Consider the following 16,146-nt stretch of genomic DNA (forward strand, 5'->3'; position numbering starts at 1 on the left):
GTCTGAGTGAACTCTGGGAGTTGGTGATGGACAGGGAGGCCTGGCGTGCTGCAATTCATGGGGTCACAAAGAGTCGGACACAACTGAGTGACTGAACTGAACTGATGTGGCTTCCAGACCTCATCTGAAACCAACTTTTACATCTTTGCAAACCCCAGGTGGCTCTAGTGATAAAGAATCTACCCGCCATTGCAGAAGACATAAGAGACGGGTTCCATCCCTTGGTTGGGAAGATCCCCTGGAGGAGGAAATGGCAACCCACTCCAGTATTCTTGCCTGGAGAATCCCATGGACAGAGGAACCTGGTGGGCTACAGTCCATGGGGTCATGAAGAGTTGGACATGACTAAACGGACTGAGACACGCACAGGCACAAACCGGAAGAAGCAGATGGAAACAGCACCCCTGCGTTGATTCCAGAGAAGCGTCTGTGGCAGGACCATCCCAGCCCCATGCAGCTCTCTGCTGACAGACTCAAGCTGTGGCTCCCTCATATTCTAGGACATTTCCTTTCCCCTGTGCAGAATCTATTACTATCCACCTGTCTCCAGCCAGTCTTTCTGACTCCTTGATTGCTCATGATAAACCAGCATATGCTAGCACTTACAGAGGCCTCAGAGGAAGGACCAGCCCATCCTGGGAACTCCAAGAAGCCAGATGCAATCAAAGGGCTTTCCTCACCTCCGGCAGCAGCAGAATCGTTTCAGTCTTGTTGCTTTCACATGGATGGGCAGCCTGCAATCTCTCTCACACCCTTAAAAATATTCCCCCAAACAGGAGACAAAGATGTAGCTGTGTCTGTGGTCCACCCGCAGAAACAGAAGCGCCCGTTCAGTTTCTGGACTCATTCCCACACATTTAGAGCACCTTCTCTGTCATTCTCAAAATACAAAAACCACAAGCATAGTGCCATCCCACAGCCATAAGATCAGCATCAAGACCAGATGCTCTGGAAGACAATGCCACAGAGAGGAACCACCGTGACAGCTGTGTGTGCTTTTCAGAGATGGATGAAGATGCGCAATGACTATTCAGAAGAATAAAGACACAGCCTGACCCACTGATTGCCTCACACACCGAAAGACTCACCCAGCAGCTTCAGGATCAGAATTAGAAACAACCCAGAAATCAAAGAGGTGGGCGAAAGCCCTTTGAGGGATGAATATAAATATCCACCTTTCAAACTGCCTCCCAAAGGACTCACTTAGCTGCTGCTTTGTCACCCCAGGAGTTTGAGTGAACTACTATTGAGGATGTTATGACTATACCCTTTAGTGTGTATATGACCTCAGACAAGTATTTATAGCAGAAAAGACTTCTCCTCAACCTTGTACTTCTGTTCACTTCACCAAAGGCAGTGTTCTCAGTGCAGCCTTGGATCTGTTTCTGATGGACAGGAAGCTTTTCATTCTGCTGCACGTGGCAGTGTTCAGAGATGGATTGGGAGCAGATATAGGAGAAAATTTTATCAGGGAAGTTACCAGCTGTTCTGCTCCATTCACCCAGGCCCCACCCTCCTTTCCTTGTGCCCCAAACCCTGTGTACCGCCCATCTCTGAGTGCGCCACATCACCATATCCCTGCATCTCACCGTCCCTGAGAGTTCAGATCAGGGTTCCTGCAGCAGTCCGGGTGGTACACAGCCTGTATATTATGAGATATGATACATTTCACTCTGTTGCTGTTGTTAAGTTGCTAGGTCCTGTCAACTCTTTGTGACCCCATGGAGTGGAGCCCGCCAGGCTCCTCTCTCAGTGGGATTCTCCAGACGAGAATGCTGGAGAAGGTTGCCATTTCCTTTTCCAGGGGATCTTCCCAACCCAGGGACCAAACCTGAGTCTCCTGCATTGGTGAGCGTGTTTTAATTTTTTCAACCATTGAGCCTCCAGGGAAACCCACCTCACTCCTGTCCATCAGCAAAATGAAAGGAGGCTCTCAGGCTGTTTCAAAACTCCCCGATTCCTGTGGACCAAAGCTACATCTTGTCCTCAAAACCTCATCAGGCCATGCTCCTTGCGACAGCTCCAGATTCCTTCACTTGGTTTCCTTTCACTTTGAGTAGCCTAACATTCATATTTAAGGTTCTTCCAACATGCATTTAGCTCAGAGCATCTCTACATGACAAATTAATGAGCAGCCTCATTTCCCCTCCACCCTGTGGAAGTGTAGACTTTTAAAGTCACTCAAGCACATTTGTATGATGTTGCCTCTTTGAAAGAAAGATTTCTTTGATGAGGACCTGGGTTCCCAGGAAAAAATTTGCCTTGAAAACAATAGGAACAAAAATCAAACACACATTTATTTTAATCCCTTCTCTCTTTTTTTAAAAAACGCATCATTATTTGAAGGCTTCTGGGACTGTGTATTCAAATTAGACCAATAGGTAAAATTCAATAAACCACAGGAGGGGATAACAGCCCCTTAGGAAGTGTGAATTTTTCAGACATCCAACTTAAAAGGGTAGACAGAGGATATTGAGAAGGTCAGGAGGCCATGGGTATTTGAGGAAAAAAAGAAAAAAATCTGACATAGCAGGGGGAGAAACAGCTCTGCCAAAGGTCAGTAAACTGCAGGTTGGAAGAGACAGTATAGATAAGTATCATCAGTGATTGAATCAGAATTCCTTCTCCCAAAACTATGTTTAGATATTTTTTCTTAGAAGTTTTAGCAGAGAATTAATAACAAAAGCTGCCTTTCTCCACTTTTAAATTGGCCTTAAACAAAAAACTATATGCGGTACTAAAAAGCAGTCAAGATTAGGGACAGGTATTGATTGACAGATGGATAAACACAGTTATTATGTGTACATTTACTTCCAAATTGTTCACATGGTATCCTTTAAGTATTTCTCAATTTTCTGCCATTATAAGAAAATAAAAAGCTATTCAAGATGAAAAAAAAAGAGTCTCAAAAGAAGGAGCTGTTTGAGTCACAGTAAATGTTTTTCGAGTCTGAACACAGCCTTTGCCATTTGTTCCATAATTCCCCTATAGCCTGTGGAAGTATCTGATGGTACAAATAACAGATGACATACCAAAACTCTGCCTCCAAAATGACAGCTCCAGATCACTTCACTTGGTTTTACTTGAGTAGCCTAACATTCATATTTAAAAGTCTTCCAACACGCATTTAGCTCAGAGCATCTCTACATGACAAATTACTGAGTAGCCTCATTTCCCCTCCCCACTGCAGAAGTGTAGACCTTTAAAGTCATTCAAGCACATTCGTATGATGTTGCCTATTTGAAAGAAAGGTATGGTATGGTAAAGTATGACAGTATGGCAGGAAAAACCCTTCTCCTGAAATTTTTGATTATATACTTCAAATTAATTGATGCAGTTATATTTGTCCAGGTCGGTATGGTGCGGGGGTGGGGGGTGGGGGCATTTAAAGTAGTGGAGTCTGCCATCTGCACCTTGCAGAATTCAGGGAAGAATTCTTTAGCATGGACCAGCCACTGAAGAGCAGGAGGATAAACGCATGCTTCTTTTATCTGAATGCCTCCCCGTCATGCACAGACCCTGTCTCCTAGTGAGATGTCATTAACACATAACTCTGTGTAGGTTTAAGCTGTGCAACCTGTTGGTTTGATAAAAGGTTTAAGCTGTGCAACCTGTTGGTTTGATAAACTTATTTATTGCAATACAACAACCATGCTATTAGCTTAACACTTCTATAGCATTACATTTTACTCATCAGCTGCTATATGACAAGTCACTTGCCCTTTTTAATGCACTGAGGGCCACTTCTCATACTGTGTAAATCTGAGGAAGAATCCTACAGGGAAAATATATGCAAAATGGGGGCTGTGGTGTTGGATTGTTCTGATGAATGGGCATTTCCTAATGCCTTAGACATGCTACATAGCACCTTTCTGAGGAGAAACATTCTTCTGGTGTCATTCTTTAGCTTTCATGAGAGTGGACAGAGAATAGAAGGGAATCTGGACTGGAAGTCACAAGTCCCCCTGATGACACTGTCACTCAATATCCATGTGACCCTGGGAGAGATATTCAGACTCTCCAAGCCTCAGTTTCCTTACAGAGCAAGTCGGATTTCAGTCAGTTCAGTCACTCAGTCACATTCGACATTTTGCCACCCCATGGACTGCAGCACATCAGGCTTCCCTATCCACTGCCAACTCTCAGAGCTTGCTCAAACTCATATCCATAGAGTTGGTGATGCCATCCAACCATCTCATCCTCTGTCATCCCCTTCTCCTCCAGCCTTCAATCTTCCCCAGCATCAGGGTCTTTTCAAATGAGTCAATTCTTTGCATCAGGTGGCCAAAGTATTGGAGCCTCAGCTTCAACATCAGTCCTTCCAATGAATATTCAGGATTGATTTCCTTTAGGATGAACTGGTTGGATCTCCTTGCAGTCCAAGGAAGCTGTCTAGGTAGGTCATAGCTTTCTTTCCAAGGAGCAAGACTTGCCAGCAGTGGAGGTGAGGAGCCTCACATAGGCCATCAGGGCCCATTCAAGCACAATCTGAATATTAGTCACTTTCTGATGATGCCTTGCAGATGATTCCCTTTCCCCTCCCCTCTTCTCACACTGACTTGGAAGAACCACCCCCTTACCCAGCCATTCTGGGTTTCCTCCCCTCACCTCCTCCTCTACACAGTCAGATCTGCCCTGGGACTGAGGACCAGGAAAAGAAAATCAGAAACAATTCCAGAAGGCAGAGCAGTAACCTGAAGCCATCATTCAGAGAGAGCATGCATTTCTGCCTACAGAAATGCTGGGCAGGAGGAACGGTCACCACATTCTCCTTTATTTAGAGGAGATCTCTGTAAAGCTGATGGCCACGTGCAGCGCTATTCCTGGTAAGAAAGGCCACCAGGGTTGGAGAAGGGGTTTTGGCTTTGGAGCCAGATATAAAATCTGCCACACTATTCATGTGCTGTGATCCTAACTAATGTGATGTCTTTGAGCCTGAGTTTCCTAATTGCTGGAGGAAGAGAGCCCTGCCTACCTCCCCTTCAAGTGGGCAAACAGAATATATGTGCAGTGAAATGATTTGATTGGATAGAGTGGTCATCACTGTCCCTGCCATTGTTATTTCCAAATAAAGTCACATACTCTGTTTACATTCATCAGTTAATACACCCACCACCCCTGACATCACCGTGAGAAGGGAAAGCCTTGTAAACTGTCACCCGTTCTAATACCTTCAGGGCCAGCAGCCCTGAAATAAGCTGCCACGTTTTGCCAGCACTTAAAGAATTCAATTTTCCCCATAGATTTATAATGGAGGCAGTGGGATTATCACTTTTGATCACTGCCGAGTGATGGGGGGTACCTTTTGCTTAAACACTGCTGGTGAGAGGGGCTCAGAGGCCAGGGGGTGGTGCACCCAGTAAGGAGGTCTCCAGAGCCACTTGATTTCACTTCAATTATTTTGAATTGTGAAGATCACACTTATGGTGAGATTCAATCTCTTACCCTTGTGAACTTCGGGTCTAGGATTGCACTCATCTTGCAGTGCTGAAACTTTATATCTGCTGAACGGCAATCTCATCATATCCCCCACCTTCTCTGTCCCTGGGGACCGGCTTTCTCCTCTCTGTTTCTATTGTGACTACTTAAGATGCGTCCTATCACTGGGACCATGTATGGAGTACTTGTCCTTCTGTGACCAGTTTCTTTCACTTGGCATAACATCCTCCAGGTTCACCATGCGGTCTCATATGCCAGGGTTTCCGTCTATTTTAAGGCTGAGTGACAGTCCATTGTATGTATGTAACATACCACATATGATTTCGTTTATCGGTTCATCCATTGATGAATAATTGGGTTTTTCGATAACTGGGCTGTTGTGAATAAAGCTGCAACAAACCCAGCAGTCCAGAGATCTCTTTGAGATCCTGTTTTCACTTCCTTTGGTTATGTATCCAAAACTGGGACTGCTGGATCACGTGGGAGTTCTAGTTTTAATTTTTTGAGGAACCTGTACACAGATTTCTGTAGTGGCTGCACCAATTCACACTCCCACCAACAGTACACAAGCGTTCCTTTTTCTCCAAGTCCTGGTCAATCCTTGTTATCTCTTCTCTTTTTGATAATAGCCATTCTAATGAGCATATGGTGATCTCATTTGATTTGCATTTCCCTGATGATTAGTGACTTTGGGCATCTTTCTGTATCTATTCAGTTCCTTCCTTCAGTCATTTTTTAAGGGTTATTCATATTTTTGTTCTTAAGTTATGTTCTCCTTACATATTTTAGATATTAACCACTTATAAGCTATATAAGATATATACATCAGATATATATGTGTGTGTATGTGTGTGTGTATATATATATTCTGCTGTTTGGTAGGCTGCATTTTTGCTCTGTTTACTGTCATCTAGGCTGTGTTTCGACCCTGTTGATTTGGCTGTGCAGCCGCTTTTTAGTTTGGTGTAGTCCCACTTGTTTATTTTCCTTTGTTATTTGTGCTTCTGGTGTCATATCCAATAAATCAAGGGCAAGACCATTGATGAAAGAAATTAAAGATGACATAAATAAATGGTAAGACATCTTGTGTTCATGGATTAGAAGAATTAATATTGTTAAAATGTCTTCTCGGCCCAAAGTGATCTGGAGATAAATGCAAACCATATCAAAACTCCAATGACATTTTTTACAGAAATAGAAAAAATAGTCCCAAACACATGTGGAACCAGAAAAGACCTTGAATTGCCAACATATATTAAGAAAGAAAAACAAAGCTGGAGGTCAGCCTCACACTTCCTGATTTCAAAATATATGATGAAGCCACAGTAATTACAACAGTATGGTAATAGCATAAGACCAAGGTATAGACCAGTGGAAGAGACTAGAGAGCCCAGAAATAATCTCACGCATATACTGATCTTTAACGACGCCAAGTGATCTTTAACAAGGGCACCAAGAACACACAATGGGGGAAGGACAGTCTCATCAACCAATGGTGCTGAGAAAATGCGACTTGTGCATACAGAAAAACAGTGAGACCCTTATCTTACACCTCACACAGCAATCAATTCAAAACAGATTAGACACTTAAACACAAGACCTGAAACTGTCAGACTCCAAACAGAAAACAGGAAAAAACCTCCATGATACTGGCTCAGCCCCAAGCCATGTGAGAACCACGTGAGATACCCTGGGAGCCAGCTCCGCCCTCTCCCTGACAAAGCAGGTCCGCAGGGGCTGCAGAGATCCCAGCCTGACCACCAGGAAGCACTGGAGAAGGCAGACACACCTGAGCACTGTCTTTACGTTTGTTAATGGTCCATGGAAAGGCTAGCACTACAAAAGTACTTAAGATAAAACATGTTTTTTAAAAAAGTGATTATCTTTGTACTTAATGCAGCCACAAAATTGTGCTGACTTAAGGACAAAGTCTGAGGGTGAAAAGGAAGGAAGTGAGCTTGACTTCTCAAGCTGGTAGAACACTAGGAAGAGGGGTTCTGGTTTTCTTTCATTCACTCTTGACACGCGATTCACTCAACAAGTATTCTGAGGGCCTCCTCTGGTCTCAAAACTCAGCTCAACACATGACGTGATTTTAAAATAAAAATGGGACTGGCAATACAACGGGATGCATGATGCCTGTGGAGACAAAAATAAATAGTGGGTTACACAGCCTGGCATGGGGCGGGGAGCTGTCTTCACACCAGAGGTGGTGGAGCAAGGGTCCTTAAAAGAGATGTCAATAAGGAAGGAAGAAAAATCTAGAATAATAAGACAGCATACAAACGAGACACACTCATATGTATATATAATCTTCCGGACCCAGGGATCCAACCAGCGTTTCCTGCACTGCAGGCGGATTCTTTACCATCTGAGCCACCAGGGAAGCCGTATATATGTGCATGCCATGCACAGACACGCCTACGTATACACATCCACGCGTGTCCCTCCTTCTAAGCACACGGGCCTCACCGTTTCAGGTTGGCACAGCACGCGGCACAGCACGCGCAGAAGCGAGCTTCCGCCTCCCTATGGCGGAAGACTCCATGTGCACCCAGCAGAGAACCAGCCGTCACTCACCACGTGACCGCCTTCAGCCTGCACACCCCACCCACCGCGGCAGCAGCCTCCCATCAGCAAGCGAGAACAGTCGCAGCGGCCCTGCAGGGCTGTCATTCTTTGGAACAAAGACTCACCTGCCCACCGATCCAATCCAATTGTGTGAGTGGCTCCTGCTGATGTGACAGTGCTCCCGGGAGACCTCAGGGGAGGCACCAGCGTGCTCCCCCCGCCAGAGTCCCCTTCAGAGGAGCTGTTGCCACATTCACGTACTGCACACCCAGGGACTCCTATCAAAGACCAAAGGCAAGGAGCATTTATTTTTCATTTTCTGTCTATTGTCAGCTCCACCCCTCAGTATTCCAAGGGTGCAAACCACATTTTGTGAAAATCTTAGAAGGGAAAGAGGCCTGTGCCACTTGGGGAAATCTGTGGCTGGCACATTTAATTTTCTAGATGTCATGGAATACATCTGACCACAGAGTGTAGGCAGTTCAGAGAGCAGAGGGCCCCAGGGGGACACCTGGCCAAGCCCAGGAAACAGAGAATTGAGCAGAACAAAGAGCTGTAGTGAAAAAAAAAAAAAAAGAGCTATAGTGGAAACAGTTAGTTATGTGTTCTTGTGGCAAAATCAACTAGCCTGATACACTGTCCTCACCTCTAAAGACAGACACTGAGATTTGTAAAAGAAACATGCATGTACTTTAATGTAAAGCCTGCCAGGATTGAGAGTTCATGGGTGGGGTAGAGATAAAGATACTTTTTAATACTTTCAGTGCCAAACTGATCTGCATAATCACTCCCCAAAGAAGTCCTCAGCATTGACCCTGGAATTGATGGCAAAACCCAAAATTGCAAAACACCCAGCTTGGCCTGGCAGGCATCTACTCTGGTGTCTTCTGATCACTGTGACTTTTGCTTTTCTCCAGGAAATCTCTCTCCCTCATTCTCAGCCAGTGGGTTGTGTTAGGCTTGAGGGACCCATGCTGTTTTCAAAGACTGCATCAGCCCTTCATCTTAAATAGGGCGAGAAGGGGTGTGTCCACAAGAATCTCCGAGGAGACTGCGTTCTGGTACTTGGACGAGAGATGCTGATACGGAATGATGAGTGTCCAGTGCAGCTGCTCAGAGGGTAGAGCTGAGGCCTGAGGGTGATGGGGCCACCCTGCAGAGCCTGCCAAAGAGGGAGTGAAGCCAGGGCGACAGACAGATGGTGTCCCTGCCAGAGGGTGAATGAAGCCAGGGAGAGGGACAGACGGTGTCCCGACAGCAGTGCCCCAGGGTTGCCTGCAACCAGTGAAGCTTCCATAACGTTGGGCTTGTCAGATCCATGGGAGTTCTGTATTTATCCTGTATTTCTCCTCAATCCAGAAGTCAATCCTGACTGGGTTTTATCAGTTCAACAGAAATCATTCCATCACACACTGTGGGGGACAGCTTTGGGGCCCTGTAAACAGGTTACAGTGGTTAAAAAGGACTTGGTGGGATGGAAGTAAAGCTACTCATCTGGTGACTTTAACACAGGAGGACAAGATGCTTCTGAGACTCCATTTCCAAGCTAAGAGTGTGTGAAGTGGGAAGTTTGGAGGTGGTTTCCCACACGGCACCAAGTAATTCTCAGATATGGGCTGAGGGCCCTATAGCGAACTCAGTCCTGAAACTATCTACACAGAGACAGCATCGGATTCCACAGATCAAGGGTTCAGCCCTGCAGTCATCCATCCAATCATCTTTCTGTCCATCCACATACCCATCCATCTATCCACACATCGACCCATCCATCCACCCAATCATCTTCCTGTCCACCCGTCCATTCCAAACATCCACCCATCCATCCCTCCATCCACTTACTCACTTGTACTAGTTTTTCTGAGCTTTCTCAGCTCTTTCAGGTGGAATAAGCTGTCCTTGTCAATCCCTGTGCTCTGTCAAATCCCCCCCTTCTCTCCCATAATTACATTTCAGGCTCAGGTATTTGGGATCATGCATTTGGCTTCTTTTAAGCTGCTATCATTGCAATAATTTTGCAGCAGCAATAGAAAACTACAACACAGACTTTAACATGTTCACCAAGTCAAAACTACTGTCTGCCACATGGACGTTTCATTGCCGTTACATTGTTTTGGAGGGATGTAAAACTCCATAGGGAAGAGGTTTTTAAGAGAGCAAAGAAAATCACACCACAGAGCTGATGATGCTGGGGCTGCACTCCAAGTCCATGGTGGGTGTTTAAATCCCATAAACAAACACATGCATTGCACACATGCCACAACACTGCAAGCATGTGGGGGAGACAGGAAGGCTGGTCCTTTTCTCTTCAGGAGCACATGTGCTCCTTGTGCAGATGAGCCTTTGTCATTAGAGAGACAGCCTCAGTCACAGTCTAGAGACTTCTGCTGACGACCTTGCTCTCAGCCAAGAGAAACAGTGATCTATCGTTACTGCAGACCAGGATTCTCCTAATGATGTTTAATTTCTCAGCTCCTCTTACTTCTAATAGGAAGTCCAACAACAGCCACTGTTGCAGTGTAATTTAAACCTAGACTTTCCTTCTCTGTGATCAAGTCAATATCTTATGTCATTGGTCTTTCTTTCTTGCTAGTAATTATAGAAACTAACATATCATGTATCCAGACTGACCAGTCAGGGCAGGACTAAGCCCATTTAAGGGCCTGTCTCTTTACACAGAAACTGATAGAAAGAACCCCTCTCTCTTAGATTGGCTGATGGGTATATTCCCCAGGACTAGCATAAAAGGGGTCATTGATGGCCCTCTCTCTCATATGCAATCAGAATGTGGAATCAAAAGCTTCAAGGAAAGTATGCCCGAAATGAGACCTGTTGGAACTCTCCACAGTTGTGTGGCTAACTCTGCTGGTCTAGGGAACCCACCACTGACCTATTGGAAAAACAAAAAAGTGAACTCGGGTGGATAATTCCAGGAGAATTCAAGTGGACAAGGCCATCACACTGTCTGAAACAGATAAAGGAACATTATTAATGGGTTTTTTTTTTCTTTTTCCTTTTAGAGCTTTCCTCTAGAGACATAAAAATTCTTATCAAATAAAACCACCACAGTCCAACCATGACTGTGAGTATTTCACTTGAAAGAGTGTAGCAGATTTACCTGATTCACCATTTGTACAGAGGAAGGTTTGAGTATTAAAAGACTGACCAAAACCGAACTTGTCTCATACCACAGAAGTGTTCTGAGCAGACCCAGGTCCTGTACAATGAATTGATTACTACTCAACTGGGTGTGGGTGTGTGTGTGTGTGTGTGTGTGTGTGTTGAGGAGATATGTTTATTTTGTGGGTTGCAAAGACAAGGTTCTTGTTTTCAGGTGTTTTTGGTGTTTTTTTACTGACTTACCTGCTAGGATGATGTATAGTCCCTTTTTCTAGGGGCACATATTTCCACTTTATCTTTAAAAAAGTATTTTTAGCTTCCCATATTTAAGTTAAAGATACAAAATGCGCAGCACTAATTAGGGGAATTTGTGTTGGTTTTGCAAATACCACTCAATATGCCAGCAAATTTGGAAAACTCAGCAGTGGCCACAGGACTGGAAAAGGTTAGTTTTCATTTCAATCCCAAAGAAAAGTAATGCCAAAGAATGCTCAAACTAATGCACAATTGCACTCATCTCGCACGCTAGTCAAGTAATGCTCAAAATTCTCCAAGCCAGGCTTCAGCAATATGTGAACTGTGAACTTCCAGATGTTCAAGCTGGTTTTAGAAAAGGCAGAGGAACTAAGGAGCCTCTTGATGAAAGTGAAAGAGGAGAGGGAAAAAGTTGGCTTAAAGCTTAACATTCAGAAAACGAAGATCATGGCATCCGGTCCCATCACTTCATGGCAAATAAATGGGGAAAAAGTGGAAACAGTAGCTGACTTTATTTTTCTGGGCTCCAAAATCACTGCAGATGGTGACTGCAGCCATGAAATTAAAAGACGCTTACTCCTTGGAAGGAAAGTTATAACCAACCTGGACAACATATTAAAAAGCACAGACATTACTTTGCCAACAAAGGTCCGTCTAGTCAAGGTTATGGTTTTTCCAGTAGCCATGTAAGGATGTGAGAGTTGGACTATAAAGAAAGCTGAGTGCCGAAGAATTGATGCTTTTGAACTGTGGTGTTGAAGAAGACTCTTGAGAGTCCCTTGGACTGCAAGGAGACCCAGCCAGTCCATCCTAAAGGAGATTAGTCCTGGGTATTCATTGAAGAGACTGATGTTGAAGCTGAAACTCCAATACTTTGGCCACCTGATGCGAAGAGCTGACTAATTTGAAAAGATCCTGATGCTGGGAAAGACTGAGGACAGGAGGAGAAGGGGGTGACAGAGGATGAGGTGGTTGGATGGCATCACAGACACAGTGGACATGGATTTGGGTGGATTCCAGGAGTTGGTGATGGACAGGGAGGTGTGGCATGCTGCGGTTCATGCGGTCACAAAGAGTCTGACAGAAATGAGCAACTGAAATGAATTGAACTGAAAACATATGCCTGCCACGTGATATGTACTTTCAGCTCCACAAGGAAACTCAGGGCAATGAGCCCCATGTATAATTTGGCAATGACCATGAATCCTTGCCAAATACCATTAAAATTCCCTTCATCCTGCCATGTGGAACAATTTTCAATCCAAATGTTGATATCATAATATTTGGGGATTCTAATAATATTTAGATGCTATATTAATAAGAATTTTGATTTGCTAGTTGTATATAGCCAAAGTAAAACAAACACATGGAAAAGCCCTAAATTTAGTAACGTTAGTTAATTTCACATTCAACTATAACAATTTCCTCTCCACCGGAAACCATGCAAGAACCCTTTATGCCATGTGTGTTTGTGTACATGCGTGTGTGTGTGTACATGCATGTCTGTACATGTGTGTGTGTGTGTGTGTGTGTGTGTGTGTGTGGAAAGACAGTATTCAGAAGGGGCAGCTACTCACTGCAGTATCTCCTTAACCATTCCCTAACATTCACGCTTTCTAAAAAGGGCACCACAAAACAACAAAATAAAACCCAACATTTATAGAGTAAAGGAATGGGAGAGAGCTGTGTCACTGCTGGTAAAGATTCTTGCAAGAACCACGCAGGCAGAGCAAGTGCCAGCCCTCAGATCATGGCAGAAGGCGCTGTCATCAGCGAATCCGAGGGACACGCAGCACACAGGTTCTGGAGTCAGAAAACCTGGGCTCCTTTCCCAGTTCTTCAACTTGCAAACTCTGATCGTGGGAATGTATCTAAACTCTTAACTCCAGTTTCCGCTACAGAAAAAAAGTGACAGCAGTTTTGTCAGAAGATTCAGTATTTAAATAACCCACATTTCAAAGTGCCCAGGGCCTACTTAACGGGCAGAGAAGGCCTGGACCCACGCAGGTAGACAAATGATTGGCAGCTCTTCTCATTGCCAGGAGACCAGGAGACGGAGCCCAGCCTCCTGTGAGGAGCACCTTTGTCCCTGCCCTGGAGGAAGGGCTCACCTGACCCCTCTTTGCCAACAACATCACACAGAAGCAGAGCAAAGTTTTCCCTTTGAGACTCCCCAGTATAAAATAAAAAGGAGGGGTTTTTTTGTTTGGGTTTTTTGGTGTTGTGTTTTTTTTTTTTTTTTGACAACCATGGGGATACTTTTTCCCCTTAGATGTAGGAAAAATGTTTCTGACATTTAGAGTCAGGGAAATAAAGAATGTTCTCAGAAAAGCAGTAAGCGAGGAAGTGATCCGTTTCCACACTCGGTCCCAGAACATCCGTGAGGTCTGGAGACGCTGCAGGTGGGGCATGCTCGCTGGCGGCAGCAGGCGGGCTTGAGCTAAATGCGCCTGGTCCCAGGGGAAAGCGTACTCATATTTCAGTGTAAACTCCAGTGGAATCCAAATTCTAAAGCTCAACTTCCTCTGACTTTCTTTTTAAGTACTTCAGGCCCATCTTTGGCAAATCAAGCCCTTTCTAACAGACCCTGTCTTGGGACACAGAAAGCAAAGCAGCCGAGTTGGTAAAATCAATTACGAACAAATCAGACAAGAAAGCTTGTGAAATACCGAGTCTAGTCAGAGAGAGCCGATTCACTCACGGCCATCTTGTTTCATTCATAAAAACAGAGGTTTGTGTACTGGACCCAGCCTCTTTCACTCTCTCCACAGTTTAGGAGTGCTGGAAAAACACACTGGAGAAAGGAACAAAGGACGAAGTGACGCTGAAACCACGCTGAGCTGGAGCTCAGGAGTCAGTGAGTGTGTCTCTATCTTAATGTCATGACCATCGAATAAAAATATAATAATAAACAGCTAAACATGGCTTCTCACGGAGTGACGCAAGAGCTGGCGCACCAAAGATGTGAAGGGCAACACGTGGCTTCTCCCCTCCCCCTCCCTTTCCTCCTCCCCCTCCCCCACCTCCCTCTCCCCTCCCTCCACCCCCTTTTCAGTCTCTCTCTCCCTCTCCTTCTCCCCCTCCCTTTCCCAATTTCTGATGGAGGACCAGGGACATTAAGATCACACTCAAAACAGCCTAAAACTTTGCATCAAGTTTACTGTCATGAGCTGGTCTTTCAAAAAGGGTATCATTTGCTTTGATCCTAATTAGCTTTTTAAGCAAATCATTGAAATCCTTTATCTAAATGACAATAATAGTATAACAACAGGACTCCATTTGAACATTCACAGACCAGTTTTTAATGAGATGCTCCACATGATGTTATATAATATTATTTTTTGCTATAATGCTATTAAGATAAAAGATGCAGGCTAGGAAAAGTTGTTAGACCAAAAAAAATCTTGTTCTCATTTGCATTTCTTTGATTACTGCTAGTAATATATTCAACATGTGTTATTCCAAATATTTAACATCTCTGCATTTGCGCAGTCCACTTTTAATAAAACCAATAAACTATGAGATATCTGAGGTTCAGAACTATTCCTTATTCACTTTCAAATAGCCAGTGCTCAGCAAACTAAAGAGTGTATAAAAATCAGCTCTAAAATTATTTGCTGAATAACCTACATCATATTTTTAATCAAGTACTGTAAGGAAAAGGACAGAGTTCCGAGGAGCTTTCCTAGAGGACATCTTCCATCGAGACACGATGATTCATCAGATCTCCATGGACAGTTATTCCACCAGTTCCAAATTCACCATCTGCTTGTGTTAAAATTCTTAAAACCCAGAGATACCTGGTTCTCTGCCCAAGAGTTCTGTTTACCACGTCAAGGGAGAGAAACTTGGACTCAAAGGGTGGCTTTTTTCTTTCTTTGACAATTTTCTTAATTTCATGTTTTCATTTTAATAATCTATCTTCAGTTTATGGTAAGAACCAATAACAAGTTCAGTTAATAAATTGTAAATTCTATTTTCTTGAAACTACCACTTAGACTTGTTCACTGCCAGTCAGCTGGTGATGAGATAGCTAGTCTTCATTTTTCTGGGATCACAGACTGCACCTTGGTGACCTCACCCAAAGATGCTGTGCCTGTCCTATGAAAGGAACAGGGAATTCATAAAACCACTAAAAGAATCACTTCTAGGCATACCTATTCATCTCAAATTAAGTGGAAAATAATGGTAATAACAACAATGCTTGCAATGGTTCTGTAACACAAACCAGGGTGAGGAAACTGATGAACCTACTGGGCTAGGGCGCGGCTGCTCGGAGGACCCTCTGCCCATGGGATCCACGTGAGGCCTTCAGTTCAGCGTCCAGTGGCAGTTGGTCTCCTCTGCCCTTCAGAAGGCCGCCTTTGCCATCCCACAGCTCCTGTTGCTTTTGATGATGGTGGCCAGATAGGCAAAGCAGCCCTGGAATTCTGAAGAGCTTGGGTTGACTTCATCCACACTCCCCTTCTCTGGCCTTGGCCATGGTGTTTCCTCCTCGCTGTTTATTTCTTTGTTCTCTGGGCTCACTCAGGAGATGTAACTTCCCATTCCAATAGAAAATCTTTCTGTATTTCAACAACATCTGTCGATGCGTTTGAATGCTATTGTGCGGTGACAGAAAAGTGAAAGTGTTAGTTGCTCAGTCGTGTCCAACTCTTTGTGACCCCATGGACTGTAGCCCCCCAGGCTCCTCTGTCCATGGAATTCTCCAGGCAAAAATACTGGAGTTGGTAGCCATTCCCTTCTCCAGGGGATCTTTCTGAC

This window comes from Ovis aries, chromosome 26 (assembly GCF_016772045.2).
Source record: "Ovis aries strain OAR_USU_Benz2616 breed Rambouillet chromosome 26, ARS-UI_Ramb_v3.0, whole genome shotgun sequence".
NCBI lineage: Eukaryota > Metazoa > Chordata > Mammalia > Artiodactyla > Bovidae > Ovis > Ovis aries.